This window comes from Lepus europaeus, chromosome 6 (assembly GCF_033115175.1).
Source record: "Lepus europaeus isolate LE1 chromosome 6, mLepTim1.pri, whole genome shotgun sequence".
Lineage (NCBI taxonomy): Eukaryota > Metazoa > Chordata > Mammalia > Lagomorpha > Leporidae > Lepus > Lepus europaeus.
In genome coordinates, this window is record NC_084832.1 from 77,863,223 (window position 1) to 77,882,634 (window position 19,412).

Below are 19,412 nucleotides of genomic sequence, written 5' to 3' on the forward strand. Positions count from 1 at the left end.
AAGCACGTGGGCCATCCTCCACTGCACTCCCTGGCCACAGCAGAGAGCTGGCCTGGAAGAGGGGCAACCGGGACAGAATCCGGCACCCCGACCGGGACTAGAACCCGGTGTGCCGGCGCCGCAAGGCGGAGGATTAGCTTAGTGAGCCGCGGGGCCGGCCGAGTTTCCTCTCTTGTTGCTCTGTGGCCCACGCTGCAGCCGGCATGAACTCCTGGAGACACTGCCTGCCGGCTTGCACCCATCCCCACCTGGGCCAAGGAGCTGGCCCAGGGGGTTCAAGTGGGGCTCCTCTCTGGATGATGCGCAGAGCGGCGGAGTCGCACTCGGTTCCCACAGGGCCATCCTGCACCTGCACTCGAGTGTCCCCCCATCAGCCCAGGGCCAGCACCCGAGTAGGGCTCCGTGTTCTTCCCTGCACGCGGTACGTGGGAGGTGGAGCCTCTGGCAGGGAAGCTGCACCCCCTCCGTCCCACCCCTACTTCTCCTCCCTGAGGGCTGGACATCTTAGGAGACAGTTTCATGTCCTCCTCAAGGGCTGCCTCAGGGCCTTGGAACTGCTAGAGCCGGGCCAATCTGAAGCCAGGAGCTTTTCCTGGGCTCCCACGCAGGTGCAAGGGCCCAAGGACCTGAGCCATCTTCCACTGCTTTCCCAGGCATAGCAGAGAGCTGGATTGGAAGTGGAGTAGCGGGGACTTGACCCGGTGGCCACATGGGATGCGGGCGCTGCAGGCCGGGGCTTTAACCTGCTGCGCCACAGCGCCAGTCCCTATTATTATTATTTTTAAAGAGGGCAAGTCCGCTTCAAACACTGAATAGAGGAACCCATCAGAGACAGCACCAAAGCACGCGTCACAGACACCGGGTGATGGCGGCGGGAATAAACCCTGTGCTCACGCAAGCCCAAGAGGACAGGGGGCCTCCATGGCGGGGGACCCAGCACCCCGGCCCCTCCCTGGCACCCTCACAGGTGAAGAGGGAGGCGGCCACTCAGGGAGGGCCCTGGGAGGAGAGGGAGCATCAGAAAGGGGCTGGATGGACAGACTACCCCCTAGCCCAGGAGTAAGCCATGGGCTCCTGTATGCGGGGCCGCCCAGGAGAGGAGGCCCGAGTGGCGGCAGCCACGCCCCCGTGGGGGTCCTGGACGTGTCCCACTCCTCGCCCAGACCTCAGAGGCGCTCCCTGCGAGCTGGACACCGGCGCGACACGCGTGAGGTGCGGCCCCTGGGCGAGGGGCCGTTTCTCCCCAGCCTTTTCTGGGGGAGGAGAAGGGGCGGCGGCGACTTACGGACAGCGCGCAGGGAGGGTGTCGGCTTGGGCAGCGGCCTTGCGACTGCCTTCCCCGGGAGCACGGCCGCTCGGGCCGCCGGGCTGTCTGCTTAGGCGAGGGGGTGCCGCCCTCTGCTGGCCACGGGCGGTCACAGCACGCGCGGCGCTCGCGGGGACGGCCGGGGAGCGGCTGCCTTCTGGTTCCTCCCTCTGCCCATTCGGATCCCGGACCTCGGGAATGCCGCGGCGTTGGCTGTCATTTCGTCTCGGGCGATGAAAAAAAAATGGCTCACTGTAGGCCAATAAAGAAAAAATAGTCATTACACTCTCAAAGCGCAAACTCATCCCGAAGGTTGTGAATTTTAGAACTGATCATTTATTTCCACACCATGGAAAAAGGATAAACTTCTGAGGAGGGGATTTTTTTTTTCCTTTAACCCCAACGTGAATGTGTTTCTTAATTAATTAATTATGAATTAATATTTGAGACATCTCCCATCCATTGGTTCACTCCCCAGATGGCTGTACTGGCTAGAAATGGCTGTACAGTACAAGCAAAAGCCAGGAGCCTGGAGCTTCACCTAGGTCTCCCGTGTGGGTAGCAGGGGCCCCAGCACTTGGACTCTGCTGTCGCTTTCCCCAAGCACCTTAGCAGGGAGCTGGATTGGAAATAGAGCAGCTGGGTCTCGAACCAGTGCCCATATGGGATGCTGGTGCCGCAGGCAGTGGCTTAACTTGCTGCCCCGCAATGCTGGCCCCGTGACTGTGTGTATCGATGACGAGTATCAGATGAGAAAGCCTGCTCTTCTGCTCAGCGTCCACACGGCCACGAGGGCTGTGAGGTCTGAGAGACGCTGAATTCTGTCTCAGGTCCCTGTCAGCGTCCGGATCGATATTTTTAATGACCTGCTTCTGTTGTGATCCTGTTAACTTCGGCCACAAAGGGAGCCCAGAAGGCATGCTGAGCGCCCCAGTCAAGTCCAGCTTACCTTGCAATGGTGCCGATGTGACTAGAGCCGCTGAGGCCTGGGGGTGAGCCCCAGTGATCTACAGAGAGTTCTTTGTATGTTAACCACAGCAAGTACCCTCAGTGTGTGTGTGTGTGTTTGTGTGTTGGCTCTGCCAGTTGCTGACTGGAATAAGACCGCTTCCGGAACTTCTCAGAGCCTGACGCCTCTTCTGTACAGTCGAGATGAGACAGTCCATGCACATCACAGGATGGCCGTGAAAATCAGATGTCGCACTTGAAAAGACACAGATCACCTCAGTGAAGGGTGACTAGCGACTTTTTTTTAAAAAAAGAGAGAGAGATCTTCCATCCGCTGATGCACCCCCAAGATGGCTGCAATGCCCAGGGCTGGGCTAGGCAGAAGTCAGGAGCCAGGAGCTTCCTCCGGGTCTCCCACGTGGGCGCAGGGGCTCAAGAGCTTGGGCCACCTTCCACTGCTTCCCCAGGTGCGCTAGCAGGAAGCTGCATTGGAAGTGGAGCAGCGGGGACTGGAACCTGCACCTATGCAATCCTGGCATTGCTGTGAGCCGGTTAACCCGCTACGCAACAGTGCAGTTCTGTCCTTTTCTTTTCTTAAAGACTTATTTATTATTAATTATTATTATATTGATTATTAGAGAGAGAGAAGAAAGAAGAAAAAAATAAAGAGGTTTTCCATCTGCTGGTTCACTCCCCAGTTGGCTGCAGCTGCGCCGATCCAAAGCCAGGAGCTTCTTCCGGGTCTCCCACGTGGGTGCAGGGGCCCAAGCACTTGGTCCATCTTCTACTGCTTTCCCAGGCCATAGCAGGGAGCTGGATGGGAAGTGGAGCAACCAGGACTTGAACCGGCACCCATATGGGATGCCGGCACTGTGGGTGGGCAGCTTTACCTGCTACCGGCCCCACAGCACAGTTCTCAACTGGTGGTCTTTACTGATGATTAACCAGCAATCCAGTTCTGAGTCAGAGATACCTATGGCACAAGGGGCTTGGATTTCTGTTGGCTGAAAGTTCTAGAACAGTGTCTCATTGAGAGTATGTGGTTTGGGCACACAAGCACGCAGTGCCCTGTTCTCTGGAGGGCACTCTGGTCCCCCTGTTGCAGGGACGTGTGTGGTCACCTCAGCGTGATGGAAGCCTCCCTCCAGCTGGTGCCTTCCAGCTCCCCCACCTAATCCCAGCTGGCTCCCTCTTCCCTAAGCGAGTGCTGTCCAAACTTGTCCTTTTTTGAATAATTTATTTATTTGAGACACAAGAAGAGAGACACAGAAAGATCTTCCATCTGCTGGTTCACTTCCCAGATGCCCATAACAGCCAGGACAGGGCCAGGCCACGGCCATGGGCCTGGAACTCCATCCAGGTTTCCCATGTGGGTGGCAGGGGCCCAAGCACCTGAGCTACCAGCTGCTGTTGCCCAGGTGATCCAAAGCCAGGAGCCAGGTGCCTCCCCCTGGTCTCCCACGCGGGTGCAGGAGCCTAAGCACTTGGACCATCCTCCACTGCCTTCCCCGGGCCACAGCAGAGAGCTGGACTGGAAGAGGGGCAGCCGGGACTAGAACCTGGTGCCCATATGGGATGCTAGCACCTCAAGGTGGAGGATTAAGCAAGTGAGCCATGGCGCTGGCCCCCTGATCCAGCTTCTAAGATGCAAAGTATCAAGACCCTGATAAGGAGATCTTTCCCCCAAAAAAGTTATTTATTTATTTATTTAGGAGAGAGGAGAGGAGAGGAAAAGAGAGGGGAGGGCTCTTCCATCCACTAGTTCACTCTCCAGATGGCCACAATGCCTGGGGCTGGGCCAGGCTGAAGCCGGGGGCTTGGAACTCCATCTGGGTTTCCCATATAGATGGTGGCAGGGGCCCAAGCACTGGAACCATCTGCTTCGGCTTTCCCAGTTGCATTAGTAGGGAGCTGGAGTGGAAGTGGAGCAGCCAGGGCTTGAACCAATGCTCATCTGGGATGCTGGCATGGCAGGTAGTGGCTTAACCCACTGCGTCACAAGGCTGGCCCCAGGACACAGACCTCTTAATCTAAGCCCAACACCTGCCCCCTGATATGTTCTCGGGCTTGGAGCCACACAGCTTGTGGGAGTGCTGTCAGCCTTTGCCAACTGTGGCATATGGGGCAGGCAGATGCAGAACTTGTGGCCACGCAGGACAAGGTCTCCCCAAATCTCTCTTATGGAAGCACCACCAGGAGTTGGGAGACCAACCTGCTGACAGGGAGACCAGCGGGAATTCTCCTCCGGCTGTGCTCTCCACCCAAGTTTAGGGCCATGGTAGCCAAGGCTGAAACTAGGGGTGAACTCCAAGGGCAACACTGTTTTCAGAGGTCAGGGTCAGCAGGGAAAGGCTGGGGCGTCTGTAGGACCTGGGGCCAACCGGTATGCTTTGTACCTCCTCTTCCGGGCCCAGCACTCGGCGGGCGGCAGGACAGGATTCCCAGAAACACTTGGCTCTGAGTTGAACAGAGACACTGGCACAGAAAGCACCACAAGATCAGTCAAATGCAGATCGGTAAGCAGGAGGCTTTGTTGATGCTCCATGCGTCTTAGAGATGGACAAGTCCCCTTGTGGGCTGGTGAGCGATACAGAGTGGATGGATTCAAACAGAGAGGAGACAGGCTGTTAAAAGGACATGGTTTGTGCGTGGTTGGACTAACTTGGTCTACATTTTAAAAACTACAGAGAGCTAGAGAGAGATCTCCCATCTAAATGCCTGTAACAGTTGGGGCTGGGCCAGGCCAGAACCAAAAGCCGGAACTCCATCCTGGACTCCCAGGTGGGTGGCGGGGACCCCAGTACTTGAGCCTGCTGCCTCCCGGGGTTCTCATTAGCAGGAAGCCGGATCAGAAGTGGAGCTGCGACCCAAACCTAGGGACTCTGAGGTGGGATGCAGGCATCCCAAGCATTCTCTTCACCACTGTGCCAGCCGGTGGCCCCTATCTCAATCTTTAAACCTCTTTAAACTGTGAGAGGCTGTGATGAAAGATGCTATGGTTTGGATTCTGTTTAATTTACTGTGTGTGTTTGCTTTCTGGCTGGAGCTCTCGCCATAACAGGAAGGGATTGAACTGGATGATTTTGAACGTTTCTTCCAACTCCCAAATCTCATGATTACATATAAAGATTAGGGGAAGGGCCTGCGCTGTGGCTCACTTGGTTAATCCTCTGCCTGCGGCGCTGGCATCCCATATGGGTGCTGGGTTCTAGTCCAGTTGCTCCTCTTCCAGTCCAGCTCTCTGCTGTGGCCCAGGAAGGCAGTGGAGGATGGCCTAAGTGCTTGGGCCCTGCACCTGCATGGGAGACCAGGAGGAAGCACCTGGCTCCTGGCTTTGGATTGGCGCAGCTCTGTAGCAGCCATTTGGGGAGTGAACCAACAGAAGGAAGACCTTTCTCTCTGTCTCTCTCTCACACTAACGCTATTTGTAAAATAAATTTAAAAAAAAAAAGATTGGGGGGGGAAATAGAAAAAGTACATTTTATTTTTTTACTAAGAGTATTTTTTTTAAGTCCCCAAATGAAAAACTTTGGCTCGTGCATTTCTGGAATAAGCAGCACACAGCTAAGTTATGTGTCACTCCAGCCTTGATTCTCTGGAGACACACTTAGAATTGTTTCCTGGATCACTTCCTCTCAGTCCGGGAACCCTGGGAACATTGTGTCCGGCGCAGCCCACGGGCTCAGCAGCGAGCCGTGGTTCTGCGCGTTCAGAGGTGTGGATTGTTCTGCCCGGGGCCTCGCTTTGCTCTGACTTCTCCTTGCCAGAGTGAGAATGACTCACACTCCGCCAGCGCCTTGCAGCCGGCCGCAGCCTTCGCCAAGCTGTGCTTTACAAAGGGAACGCTTAGCCACACACACACACGTATGCACATGCACACACATGTACATATACATACACATACACATGCACACAGATGCATACACATATACACATGTACACAGATACACATACACACATACACACAGATACACACAGAGATACACACAAATGCACACATAACATATACATACACACAGATACACACATATACCCACAGATACACATACACACATATACACAATACACACAGATACACACAGAGATACACACATATGCACACATAACATATACATACACACAGATACACACATATACCCACAGATACACATACACACATATACACAATACACACAGATACACACAGAGATACACACATATGCACACATAACATATACATACACACAGATACACACATATACCCACAGATACACATACACACATATACACAATACACACAGATACACACAGAGATACACACATACACATACACACATATACACACATAACATATACATACACACAGATACACACAGAGATACACACATACACATATATACACATACACATAGACATGCACACACATGAACATACACAGATACACACATGCACACAGATACACATACACACATATACACAATACACACATATACACACGCACACATACACACACACAAGCTCAGGGCAAAATCGCTGTGAAAAGCAGTCAGCCATCAGCATTATTTTTTAAAAAATAATTATTTGATAACCTTTTATAAAAATAGATTTATGTATCTGGAAGGGCAGAGTTACAGAGATGGGGTGGGGGGCGAGAGATGGAGAGAGAGAGAGGAAGTGGGGGGAGAGAGAGAGAGATCTTCCATCCGCTGCTTCACTCTCCAAGTGGCAGAATCAACCAGGGCTGGGCCAGACCAAAGGCAGGAGCTGGGAGTTTCATCCGGGTCTCCAGTGCGGGTGCAGGGGCCCAAGGACTTGGAGCATCTTCCACGGCTTTCCCAAGCGCGTTAGCAGGGAGCTGGATCGGAGCAGCCGGGACTTGAAGCAGAGCCTACGGGGAGCAGCGAGGCAGTTCCACAGTGCCAGCCCGCAGCATTTGTTTATGGAAGGCAGAAAAAGCTTCCTCCAGAGCACCAGGCTCAGGCACGCACTGCTGAAAAGTGCGCAGGAGGGACGAACGTGGATCGCGTGTCTCCCTCCGCGCCGTCACAGTGCCAGACGGAGGCCGCCGGGGACTCCCGCAGGGATAGCTTCCAGGATGGGGCGCCCCGGGCAGGTTGCCTGTCCCCGCCCTGCCTCAGCCTCCTCATGTGGGAGTAGTCCCCCCCGTGTGACAGGAGTGTCTAAGGATGAACTAAGAAGACACACAGATCCCGGGGCAGGGTGCCTGGTGCACGCGAACCGCTCTGCACAGTCAGCGCTGAGTTCTATGGTGTCTCCCTGCATGTCACACAACCCCTGGGGGATTGCCAAGACGAGCCCTGTCCTGAGGCTCTGGGCACCTGCGGCCTCCCCCGAGGACGAGCTGAGCACCCGCGTCTGCCATCTGCTCCAGCAGCCCTGGGCAGTGTCTCCCACACTCCAGGGAGGAGCACCCCAACTCGGGGTCCCCCCACCTGCTTCTCAGAGCTTTCCTCTCCCTGCAGGGGCTCTCGTGGTTTGTCAGCCCTCCATGGCAAGGGTCAGCCCCGGGCCCCCTCCTCACCGCACCCTGCTGCAGAGGCGGCTTTGGGGCTTGCCTGGAGACGCCCCGCATCTTCACACGAAAGAAACCAGGGCCCGCGAGCCGGGCACAAGGCCGCGCTGGCCCCACAGGCCCTGCGAGGGGCTGTTCCACAGGGCGAGCTTCCTCGGGACTCTCGGGTCCTGGGCCTGGGCCCAAGTGCTTTTGGGCCCCTGCACCTACTTGGGAGACCCGGAAGAAGCTCCTGACTCCCAGCTTGGGATCAGTGAACCAGCGGATGGAAGACTTCTCTCTCTTGCTCTCTGTAACTCTGCCTTTCAAATAAATAAATCTTTTAAGAAATAAAAACTAAAAAACCCCAAACAATGTTACACCTACCGACCTTCCTTGGCCTGCTAGATCGGTAGCTCTCCCTCGATTTTTTATGTGTCGGCTCTAACATTGTAACTCATACCGGATGCCTCCCGTAGCACTCTCCATAGCACTCTCCGTAGCACTGGTCACAGTCATCTGCTTAATATTCAGGCCTAGCGTTGCCTCGGTAACTGATGCAGCGCTGAAGAGTCCTGTTTATTTTGCTCTCAGAAGCAGCGGGTTGGGTTAATTATTCGCTCAGTTCCTGGTGCACTTCATTGTTGGCTCCAGCTGAACTCTGCCTCATTCATTCATGCATGAAGGTGTTTCTTTTTTTTTTTTTTTTGCTTCCATTCCGCCTTCCTTCCTCTTCCCCCTCAGCCTAATGTGTTCAATGCATGTTGTCATCAGCACGTGCTCCATCAGACACGCTGTGTTTCATATGCAGGGAATATGTACGCCCCAATATCCCAGGGCTCATTGCGTCTCTCTGTCTTGACTCAGCACTATATTTTATTTATTTATTTTAAGTTTTTGGTTACTGATAAGAGAGGGAGAGAGGAGAGAGAGAGAGAGAATGCACGAGCAAGCTTCTGTTTGCTGGTCTACTCCCTCAAGACACCTGTGATGGCCAGGAACCAAATTCTGGAGCCAGGAGCAGAATCCAAGTCTTCCACGTGAGTGGCAGGAGCCAGTCACTTCAGACGTCACCGCTGTCTGCCGGGGTCTTCATTAGCAGGAGTCTGGAGCAAGGAGATCTTGGAGTTCATATTGGAGCCAGGCACTGCCCTGTGGGACACAGGCGTTTTAACTGCTAGGCTAAGTGCCCACCCGCACCCTGTGTTCTGAAAGCTCTGTTCACGTTGCTACATGTGCATGGTGCCTGCTCCTCCTGACTCGGCAGAGCGTTTCCGAGCGTGAAATTCTTCCGCTCATGCCCGTCATCGGCCACGGCCGGGCACCTACTGCCACGAACAGAGCTGCCGCAAAGCCCTTCGTGCCCACTCTCTCAGGACACGTAGGAGGATTTCTCTGGGATCTGTGCCAGGGCGTGGTGTTGTTGGGCCACAGAAGGCAGGTACATTTAATTTGGCAAATTGGCTGCCCCTGTCTTGGGCCCTCCAGTAGGGCCCAAGAATCCTAATTTTCCCCCATTGCAATCACCACTTGGAATTATCTAGCTCGATAACTTTTGCCAATTGGATGGATGTAAATGACATCACTATGTAGTTTTTTTTTTTTTTTTTTTTTTTTAAGATTTATTAGATTCAAAGATCTCCAGCCAGAGCAGAATGGAGGGAGGCTTCTAAGAGTAAAAAATCCCTATCTATGTTTAAAAAAAAAGGTTCGCCGGCGCCGCGGCTCACTAGGCTACCCCTCCACCTTGCGGCGCCGGCACACCGGGTTCTAGTCCCGGTCGGGGCACCGATCCTGTCCCGGTTGCCCCTCTTCCAGGCCAGCTCTCTGCTGTGGCCAGGGAGTGCAGAGGAGGATGGCCCAAGTGCTTGGGCCCTGCACCCCATGGGAGATCAGGATAAGCACCTGGCTCCTGCCATCGGATCAGCGCGGTGCGCTGGCCGCAGCGCGCCTACCGCGGCGGCCATTGGAGGGTGAACCAACGGCAAAAGGAAGACCTTTCTCTCTGTCTCTCTCTCTCACTGTCCACTCTGCCTGTAAAAAAAAAAAAAAAAAAAGGTTCATTTATTTGAAAGAAAGAGTACCAGGGTGGGGGGGAGGGGGAGAGAGATCTTCCATCTGCTTGTTTACTTCCCACATAGCTGCAACAGTAGAGTAAGGAACTCCATCCAGGTCTCCTCCATGGCTGGTCAGGGCCCAGGGGCTTGAGCCACCACCATCCGGCCACTGCTTCCCAGGGGCTTCAGCAGGAGGCTGGCTCAGAAGCAGAGCAGCCAGGACTCAGATTGGAGCTCTGCTATGGCATGGGGGCATCCCAAGTGCCAGTGAAGTCCACTGCACCACCCCGACCACCCGGCATTTGTGAGCATTTGTTTCCCTAGTTACTTAATGAGTCTTTCTGCACCCCAGTTATTCAAGGGGGCGCCCCTTCATGCTGAGTTGCCTCTCCTTTGAAGAGTGAGGCTGTCTTCTAACATTCCTGTCGATTTCCAGGGATTTAGCGCATTCCAGCTCCCAACTGCCCGTCAGTTTTGACCCCGCAATGTCTTTTACCAACCTGTCCCAACAACCTCGTCTTTCTCGGGACACTCTCCTTTCCCGGGGTTCTGTTCAAGTTCATCAAGCATTTGCTTCATGTTTTGTCATTCTGAGATTTTCAGAAGGTGCGTCCCTACCTCCAGGCCACCAAGATCCTCTCCGGGGCCTTTGCAACCTCATTCAGACCGAGTGTGACAACTCCCCGTGCTCCTAAGCCCTTTGCTGTTGGATCCGCCGTCTGTGTTTACAGCTCAGCAGCTGAGCCTGGGCCACGCTATACCTGGACCCAGGTCCCTTTTCACTGCTTCGCCCGCCCACCTGCCCATGTTCGTGCCTGTGCAAACACGGTCCCCTCGCTCTGCATTGTCACACTGCCCCCTCTCCCCACACAGCCCCCTTCCTCTTTTGGCCAGACCTCCTGGCCATGCCGCAAAGCTCACTTCTGCAAACACAAACCTCAGAAGGCCAGGACTCTAGTCTCCTTTGATGATGTCCTTTCTCCCCTTTCATCTGAGGGGGGGGGGGGTAGCAGCATGAGAGCCGCATGCCCTGCTCATTCCACGTGTGCTCGGCGCGCTCCCCGGGAAGGGCTGTCCATCTTATTTTTATTTGGTCCGTGGCTCCGCAATGCTCTGAGCAGACACCCGATAAATTTTCTTCCCTCTCCAAACTCGAGCTGCTGCCAAAGGCGGGTTACTTAAGCCTCCAAACCTTTTTAAAAATGCATTCCTTCCTCTCCGTCTCCAAAGCCACATCCGTGCCTGGGTCTAATCATTGCATGCTCAGACTTCTACCTCCTTTCTCCCGCCTGCCTTGGCTCCAGGGGGAGTGCAGAGCTGCAGTAAATCACCCGCTCCGAACCCCTGCGCTTGCGGGGACCTTACTCAGCATCCTCTCCAGGCTGCTTCCGGGGTGGAGGTCCCCTTACAGCCCTGACAGCACTCACAGGAGGCTGCTCCCTCTGCTTGGATATCCCCAGTGCTGGGAAGTCACTGCCTCCTGAGGCTGGTCGCCCCCTCTTTACTCAGAGTCTTTCCTGATTTTAACCCCGCACTTGACATCCTGCAGCCCACAACTGTTAGTGTTCTGCAGATCCAGATCACTCTTCATGCCTCTTTTAGGACATGCACCCTTCCAGGTGTGGAGCTCGGAACCAAACAGTATGACCCAGAACTAGCGGCAGAGTGGAATGGAATTCTCTTGGTCCTCCCTGTGTTAGTGTCCTGCAGCCGCTGCAGTAATTTACCTCTTAGTGGTAGCTTATCACAACAGTTATTTTCTCTTGGTTCTAGAGACTGGAATTCCCAAATCGGTAACACCGGCCCCAAACCAAGGTGTTGGCAGAGTCGTGTGCCCTCTAGCAGCTCCAGGTAGCATCCATTCCTTGCCTCCTCCAGCTTCTGATGGCTGCCGGCATTCGTTGGCTTGTGGCTGCATCACTGCAGTCTAATGTGAGCGTCTTCTACTCTCTCCTCTGTCTTTGCATCATCTGGTCCAGCGTGTGCGGTCAAATGGCCCTCTGTCTCTGTCTTAGAAGAATGCATGATTACATTTAGAACCCACCTGGATGATCCATGATACCCCCTTGTTCCAGCTCCAGATGCTTAATTGAATCACACAGGCAAAGACGCCCCTCCCATTTTCCATGCAATGTTAACAATCTGTAGGGGGAGAAATAGTAAGCCTCCTTCCTTACCCACCACAAGGTCATGGCTGACACCCTATAACAAGAGGTCGGTTCATGAGAGAGAAGCAACACACATTTATTTAAGCACGGTTTTACCTGACGTGAGTGTCTTCAGAAATGAAGACCCAAAGTTGCAAAGAAAACAATGTATTTTTATGCCGGGTCTTTTTTTCCCCCCTTTTAAAAGATTTTTTAAAAATTTATTTGAAAGACAGAGTTACAGAAAGAGGTAGAGCCAGAGAGAGAGAGAGAGAGGTCTTCCATCCACTGGTTTACTCCCCAGATGGCTGCAGTGGCTGGAGCTGAGCTGATTTGAAGCCAAGAGCCAGGAGCTTCTTCCAGGTCTCCCATGCGGGTGCAAGGGCCCAAGGACCTGGGCCATCTTCTGCTGCTTTCCTAGGCCACAGCAGAGAGCTGGATCGGAAGTGGAGCAGCCAAGACTTGAATCGGTGCCCATACGGGGACGCCGGCTCTGCAGGCGGCGGTTTTACCCGCTACGCCACAGCAACAGCAAACCCAATCTGACTTTTGAATGCAGTTAACCATTTGACCACAAGGAGGATACAGGCCAGAGCAGAGGTTCTCAAACTTTAGGGGGCACGGGAATCACTTGGAGGGTTTGTTGAGACACTTTGTGGGGCCGTATCTGCGGAGTGTCTGCATCAGTAAGTCCAGAGATACACCTGCCAACTCACCCATCTCAGAAGTGGCCAGGTGATGCTGACGCTGCCGGTGTGGGAAGCACACATAGGGAACCAGTGCCATAAACCATAGCCCATTGTGCCTTCAGGCAAGTGAAGATGCAGGGCTTTTCTAGCTTCTTCTAAGAGAGTTTGGCCACAGCAGGTGCTTAATGGAGAGACCTTGACTATCTTTGGCATTGTAGAATCTCATTTAGATAAGCAAAGTTATTGTTTCAGCAATAGATGCATAGCAAGCTGCCTTCTTAATTCTCTATCTTGGGGTCGGTGCTGTGGCGCAGCGGGTTAATACCCTGGCCTGAAGTGCCTGTATCCCATATGGGCGCTGGTTCGAGACCTGTCTGCTCCACTTCTGATCTAGCTCTCTGCTGTAGCCTGGGAAAGCAGTAGGAGATGGCCCAAGTCCTTGGGCCCCTGCACCCCCATGGGAGACCCAGAAGAAGCTTTTGGATCCTGGCTTCGGATCGGCACAGTTCAGGCCATTGCGGCCATCTGGAGAGTGAAGCAGTGGATGGAAGACCTCTCTCTCTCTCTCTCTCTCTCTCTCTGTGTAACTCTTTCAAATAAATAAATAAATCTTAAAAAAAATTCTCTGTCGTCTCATCATTCTGTGTCCCTCAAATTAGAAAGCATTAGCAAATATCCAATGCCTTCAGGCTTAGCACAAAGAATCAAGCATTACGTATGCAGGTTTTCATTAATGTTATGTAGATTTAGGGGGGTTGGGGGCAGGTCTCTGCTGCAGTGGTTAAGATGCTGCTTGGGACACCTGCATCCCAGCTTCCAACTCTGATCTCCATTCCAGCTTCCTGCTAATGCACACCCCGGGAGGCAGCAGGTGATGGCTCAAGGTCTTGGTGCCCTGCCATCCGCGTGGGAGACCTCAGTTGGGTTCGCGGCTCCTAGCTTCAGCCTAGGTCAGCCCTAGCCATTGCAAACATTGAGGAAGTGAGTCATTGGATGTGAGATTTCTCTCCCCTTTCTCTCCCCTCCTTCGTGCCTTGCTGTCTCTGTCTGCCTCTCAAATGAGTAGAATAAATGACTGAAGGATTCCCTGTCTGCACTTCTGAGACATCTCTGCTCGCCACATGCATTTAGCCCTTAGGTGCCCAGGCACACCTGAGTCTCAGACCCTGTGTGGTAGGCACGGAGGCAGCTGGCAAGCAGGCGCTGAGGTCGCCTCACTTGCGCTACAGCCCTGCCTGCACCACCCTAACGCTTCCCCACTTCCTTGCCGCAGAAAACTGCAGCTTCTGTGGTTGCGCTGCTTGGAATCCGCCCTGGCTAAAATTATCCAGGGGCTGTGGATGTAGTGCAACAGGTTAAACAGCCACTTGCAACGCTGGCATGCCGTAGGGGAGTGCCAGCTGCCTGCTAAGGTGCTTGGGGAAAGTGCTTGGGACCCTGCCACCCACGTGGGGGACCCGGATGGAGTTGCCTGACTCCTGGCTTCAAACTGGCTTGGTCCCAGCTGTTGCAGCCATTTGGGGAGTGAACCAGATGGAAGTCTCTCTCTCTCTCTCTCCCCTTCTTTATTTCACGATAAATGAATAACTGAATCTTTAAAGAGATTTAAAAAATAAAAAATCCGGCATGACTGCCTGCTGTGTCCCTGGAATGACCTTAACTAATTACAAGGTCACTGTAATAAAGCCACCCCGGTTGACACTTCCTCTCTCACCATGACCTGACGCTCTCCCAGAAGACCCACGACCTGTCTTCCTGTCTTAGCTTCTCCATCCCTCTGGCTTCCCTAGGGTTGAGAACCCCAGGCTCACAGGGGCACGCGGCAGCCTGGCTGGTTTTGTGTCCAGAGGCTTGATCTGCCCACGTGCCTTGCAGTAAGCAATGGAGCTGTCTTTTCTCCTCCGCCCCCCCCCCCCCCCCCCGTGAGCATTGCACCTTGTGCACAGACTACAGCACAGGCTGCTGGGTGCAGGGACCCAGGGGAGAGGGTCCACGTCACGCGGCTGGCTGAGGCAGATGGCTGGACGTCCTCATTAGTTGGTCCCCACATTAGTGTGTTTTGTTACAGGGATAACACACAGGCTGTGCCGGGCGTGTTGTCCCAATGTGTGTCGCTCCAAATTCACGTCCAAGCCTCACCACCAAGGTGGTGGCGTTAGGAGGTGCTCGGGTCATGGGGCAGAGCCCTCATAAATGCAGTTAGTGCCGATAGACGAGACCCCAAAGAGCCCCTCCCTCCCGGGGGCAAGGACACAGCCAGGAGGCTCCATCTGGGAGTCAGAAAGCGGCTCTCGCCTTGACGCCAGATCTGCCGGGACCATGAGCAACGCGTGTCTGTCGTCTCTCGCGCAGTCGGCGGGTGCTCCGGCCGCTGGATTGGGGCTTCCCCCTACGGTCACAGCACACGCCTCTGCAGACGCCCCTGTGCGGACATGTCACTTACTACGTCGGGTGCCGCCAAAACTCCCGCTGAGCGTCGCCCCCGCTGTGTGCCGTGGCGCGTTGACCCTCTTACCCCCAGCCCCCACGCATGTATCTCAGGAAGCAAGCTGCACCTGTAGCTCTCACGCCTCGCCAGAGCCTGCAGCCCGGCTGTGCCGGCGTTTGCGGGGACAGATGGGGACAGGCGCACGGCGGGCTCTGCGGCTGCCCCCGCCCTTCCCACTCAGCCCGGCCAGGGCAGGTCCGCTCCTCCCGTGTGAATCCTGCTCCCCGCCCTCCCACCCCACCGCAGCCCCCGGCCCCCAAACGCCCGGCACTGAAACCCAGCCCCTAATACTCTGACGGGCCAAGCGGAGCACTGGGCAGCGGCGTCCGCCAGGGGGCGCTCGGGGCGCCTCCCCCGACAGGTCGCGGCCAGGGCTCCCTGGCACGGGTGCGGGCGACGGGCGAGCGGTGGGGCGCCGAGGGGCCGGGTCACGGAGTCACTAATGGCCCGCGCGTCCCCCGCCCGCCGGCGGAGGAAATGGTCCTGGCCGGGATTGATCTCCCTGGAAATGGCTGCGTCGGCGCTGCGGTTCCGAGGAGTCTGGCGGCCGCGCAGCGGATGCCCTTGCGCGCCCAGCCCTGCCGCCTCGGGCTGCCTCTCTTTCCTTCTTTTGTGCCTGATTTAAAAGAAAAAAAATCTGTTTTGAAATGCCCAGCCAGGGACCCCCTGGCCGCCGCCGGAGATCCGTCTTGCTTTGGGATTCTCGGAACCAGATCACTGCAAGCAGTTTTCTTTTTTTTTAAAAAACTTGGTTTTTATCAGCGGCCAAGGGCGAGAGTAGGGCTGTTGAAGCGTCCACACCCGCGCAACCGTCTACACCGCACGCCGGGAGAGGGAAGTTGAGGGCTCGGATCCCCGTCCCGGGGCCCTGTGGGGACGCTCCGGTCCACGCGCCCGCTGCGGAAGTGTGCAGCGCCGCGCCCGAGCTGGGGCCGCGCGCCGGGCTGAATGACACCTCGTGGCGCCCCGGGAACCGCATCACTGGTTTCATGGGGGCAGATCAGGCCCTGCCGAGAGGCACTGACTCGCCGGCGCGCACACACCTGGGCTGGCCGGAGGGAGATCTGCAACCCAACCGCCCCCAAACCGCCGCCCAGGAAACCAGTTCCAGGACAGGTTTAAGAGAAAGCCAAACCAAACGAAGGAACCGGCGTTGCGCAGCGGGCTAAGCCGATACCCCCTCTCTGAGCGCTGGTCTGAGTCTCTGCCGCTGGTGGGAAACCAGGAGGAAATGGCCCAAGAACCTGGGTCGCCGCCGCCCACGTGGGAGACCAGGGTGGAGCTCCTGTCTCCTGACTTTGGTCTGCCTCCGACCTGGGTGTTGTGGCCATTTCAGGAGAAAACCAGCGAATGGAAGACCTCTCTCTGTGTGTCAATCTGCCATTCGAATAAATAAACCTTAAAAAACAAAACAAAACAAAACTCCCCTACTAATATCGATCAGGAGGGGACGCTTGGGGACTCAAGATTCATCTTGTAAAAACGAGGGGGCGTGGGGCTTGCTCCAGGCACTTAGCTCCGTGTCACCAGCTTCATTTGACCTGGGGCAGGTGCTGTCCTGGCTGTGAGTCCCCTGGGGCTGCATACTGCGGTGGGGGAGACTGGGTCACTAACCCTGCTTGCTGCCCTGCGGTCCCTGTGTGTGCAAGATCAGGGCGCCTCTCCTGTGGCTTGCAGATGCTGTGCCTCTCTGGGCTTGGTTTTGCGCCCATTGCTACCTGCCCCAACGTTTTCTCGTTAAGACAACATTCAGACTGGATTAAGCCTCTCCCCCCACCCCCATACCTCATTTTAACTTATTTGCCTCTTGTAAGAGTTTAGGACTTCAACAAATGAATCTCTCTCTCTTTTGACGGGGGATGAGAGACACACAATTCCACCCCTAAAAGGAACTCGAATACATTTTAGTTGTGTGATACCACACCTCGCAAAATGTGTATTCTATCCCATATGCAGATCAGTAGGTTTATTTATTTTTTCTTTCTTTATTTCTTTTTCTTTTTTCTCTTCTTCTTCTTCTTTTTTAATGAGGGCCCATGAACAACTTTCCTAAAAACAGCTGTGAGAAAATGCTGCCCTGCACCCTGCCTATTTACCGTTCGCAGGAGTCACGAGTCTTTGGTTTGGCTCGAGCGAAATCATGTGTGAAACCCAATAAACGAGAGTTCTCTGTTGCTTAACCACTTCTGAAAAATGTCTGTCACAGAAGCCAATGTTTTTTCTCCTATCAAGTCCCATGATTTTTTATGAAATCAGATCTTTGCAAGAAAAGGTGCAAGCCGGCTGCAGGCTGTAGTGCAGACCGGCAGACACTAGATGGCGCCCCCGGTAGAGGCAGGGAGGAGGACAAGCGTGTCTGCTGGCTCCGCTCGGGTTCTGGCTTGTGTCCTTTCTTGAAGTCGGATCTCTTCTACCACAAATGAAGCCTGCTGCTCCGACTCCGGCTGGAAAGACAGGGTTTTGCCTGTTTGTGTCTGTTGTTGGTAGCGAGCAGTCGGTAGCGAGGCATTGGGCTTGAACGAGGTTGGCAGGGTTATAACTACTAGGGAGTCTCTTTGCGGAATCAGAAGGGCGAGGATCCTGGGGTGGGGGGCTCTCTTGGGGATCCTGCGCATGGCCAGGACTCTGCCTTCCAGGTGGGCAGTGCGGGGCCTGCAGAGTGCGGGCCCGCCTGTCAGCCGAGGTCCACAGAAGAGGGGAAAGGGTGTGCGAGTGAAAGGCCCGCAGCCGCACCAAGCGCCGGGGTCAGGGCGATGGCGGGGTGTGCGGGCGGTCCTAGATCACAGCCGTTTGCGCCCTCTTGCAGGCGGAGGCGGAGGCTGCACAAGATGGGGTCCCGGACTGTTGCTAGTCTGCTGGCTCTGAAGCCACATTGGGGCTCACTTTTGTTTTACAACATTTTATAAATTTGAGAGGCAGCGTTGCAAAGAGAGAGAGAGAGAGGAGAGAGAGATCTTCTATACGCTGGTTCACTCCCCAGATGGCCTCATCGGCTGGACTGGGCTGGGCTGGGCTGGGGCAGGCTAAAACCATGAGCCAGGAGCTTCTTCTGGGTCTTCCACATGGGTACAAGGGCCTAAGCACTTGGGCCATCTGCTGCTGCTTTCCCAGGCGCGTTAACAGGGAGTTGGATTGGAAGTGGAGCAGCCAGGACTCGAACTGGTGCCTCTATGAGATGCCTGCCTTGCAGGCAGCAGCTTTACCTGCTATGCCACAGAGCTGGCCCCGGGGGCTCCCTTTTGCACACCAGGGACTCCATGTCCACTTGGTCACTGGAAAAAGCCTGGGATTCCGAAGCCTAGTACACCCCACCCCATTCTTTCTCTATCCTTCTCCTGGCCAGAGGTGCCCACTTATTGTCCCCCAGCCCTGGCCCTGCTGCTTCTGGCAGCACTTGGCCATCAGCGGGGGAAGAGAGAAATGATGGTGTCTTTTCCATTGCTCTCTCCCTGCTGACAGGCGGGCCCGGGGGACTGGGCTCCTGTCCCCCTCACTGGTTGCCATAACACTGCCTGCCTACGTGGGAGGAAGGGCAGCTCTGGCACGCCCGGCTGGGTCCTCTCTGCCTGTCCAGGCGTCTGTAAACAGTGTCTTCATTCAATTCCCCCTCTCGGTCCCTGCAGGTGCCAGCTCTCCCCCGCAAGCCTATGATTGAGTCACCACCCAGGCAAGCTGGGGTTCTGCGCTTCACCTCGCAGAGCCTCCACTTCCTCCTTGCTAAAGTGGGAGCCTTAATACCCACCTCACTGGCCATGAGGATGAAATATAATAAGTACCATGACCTATGAATACATATGAAAAATAATAAGCACCATGAAACAGGTGGCAGTCACAAGGCATCATCTCATGTGGGACCTGCCAGCTGCCCGTCACATGGGTGCCATGGGTCAGGTCCTTGCTTTTCTTCATTTATTTTCATTTTTTTTTCATGAGTGTATAGACTGCTGAATGACTTTGTGCTGGAAGGTTGGGACAGGTGAGCAGGTTGCCAGCACGCGCCTTGGGTCAGAGCACAGACGTGGGGCCAGACCACCTGTGGGAGACGCCAGGCCCTTCCGTGCCCCAGGTAAGCTGTCTGTGCCTCCGCCACCATCTAAGGACAGCTAAAGGACAGGAGCCCCCTTCTGTGGCTGGAGAGAGGAGGACAGGAAGTACCATATGTAAATTACGTCTTTTCAATCATTTCTGGCAGGGGTGGGGGACATTTATTCTGCCCAGGGCCACTTGGGTATTTAGAACATCGTTCGCAGGCCATCAGAATGCTCAGTTTTAAAATGGGCCTGCTG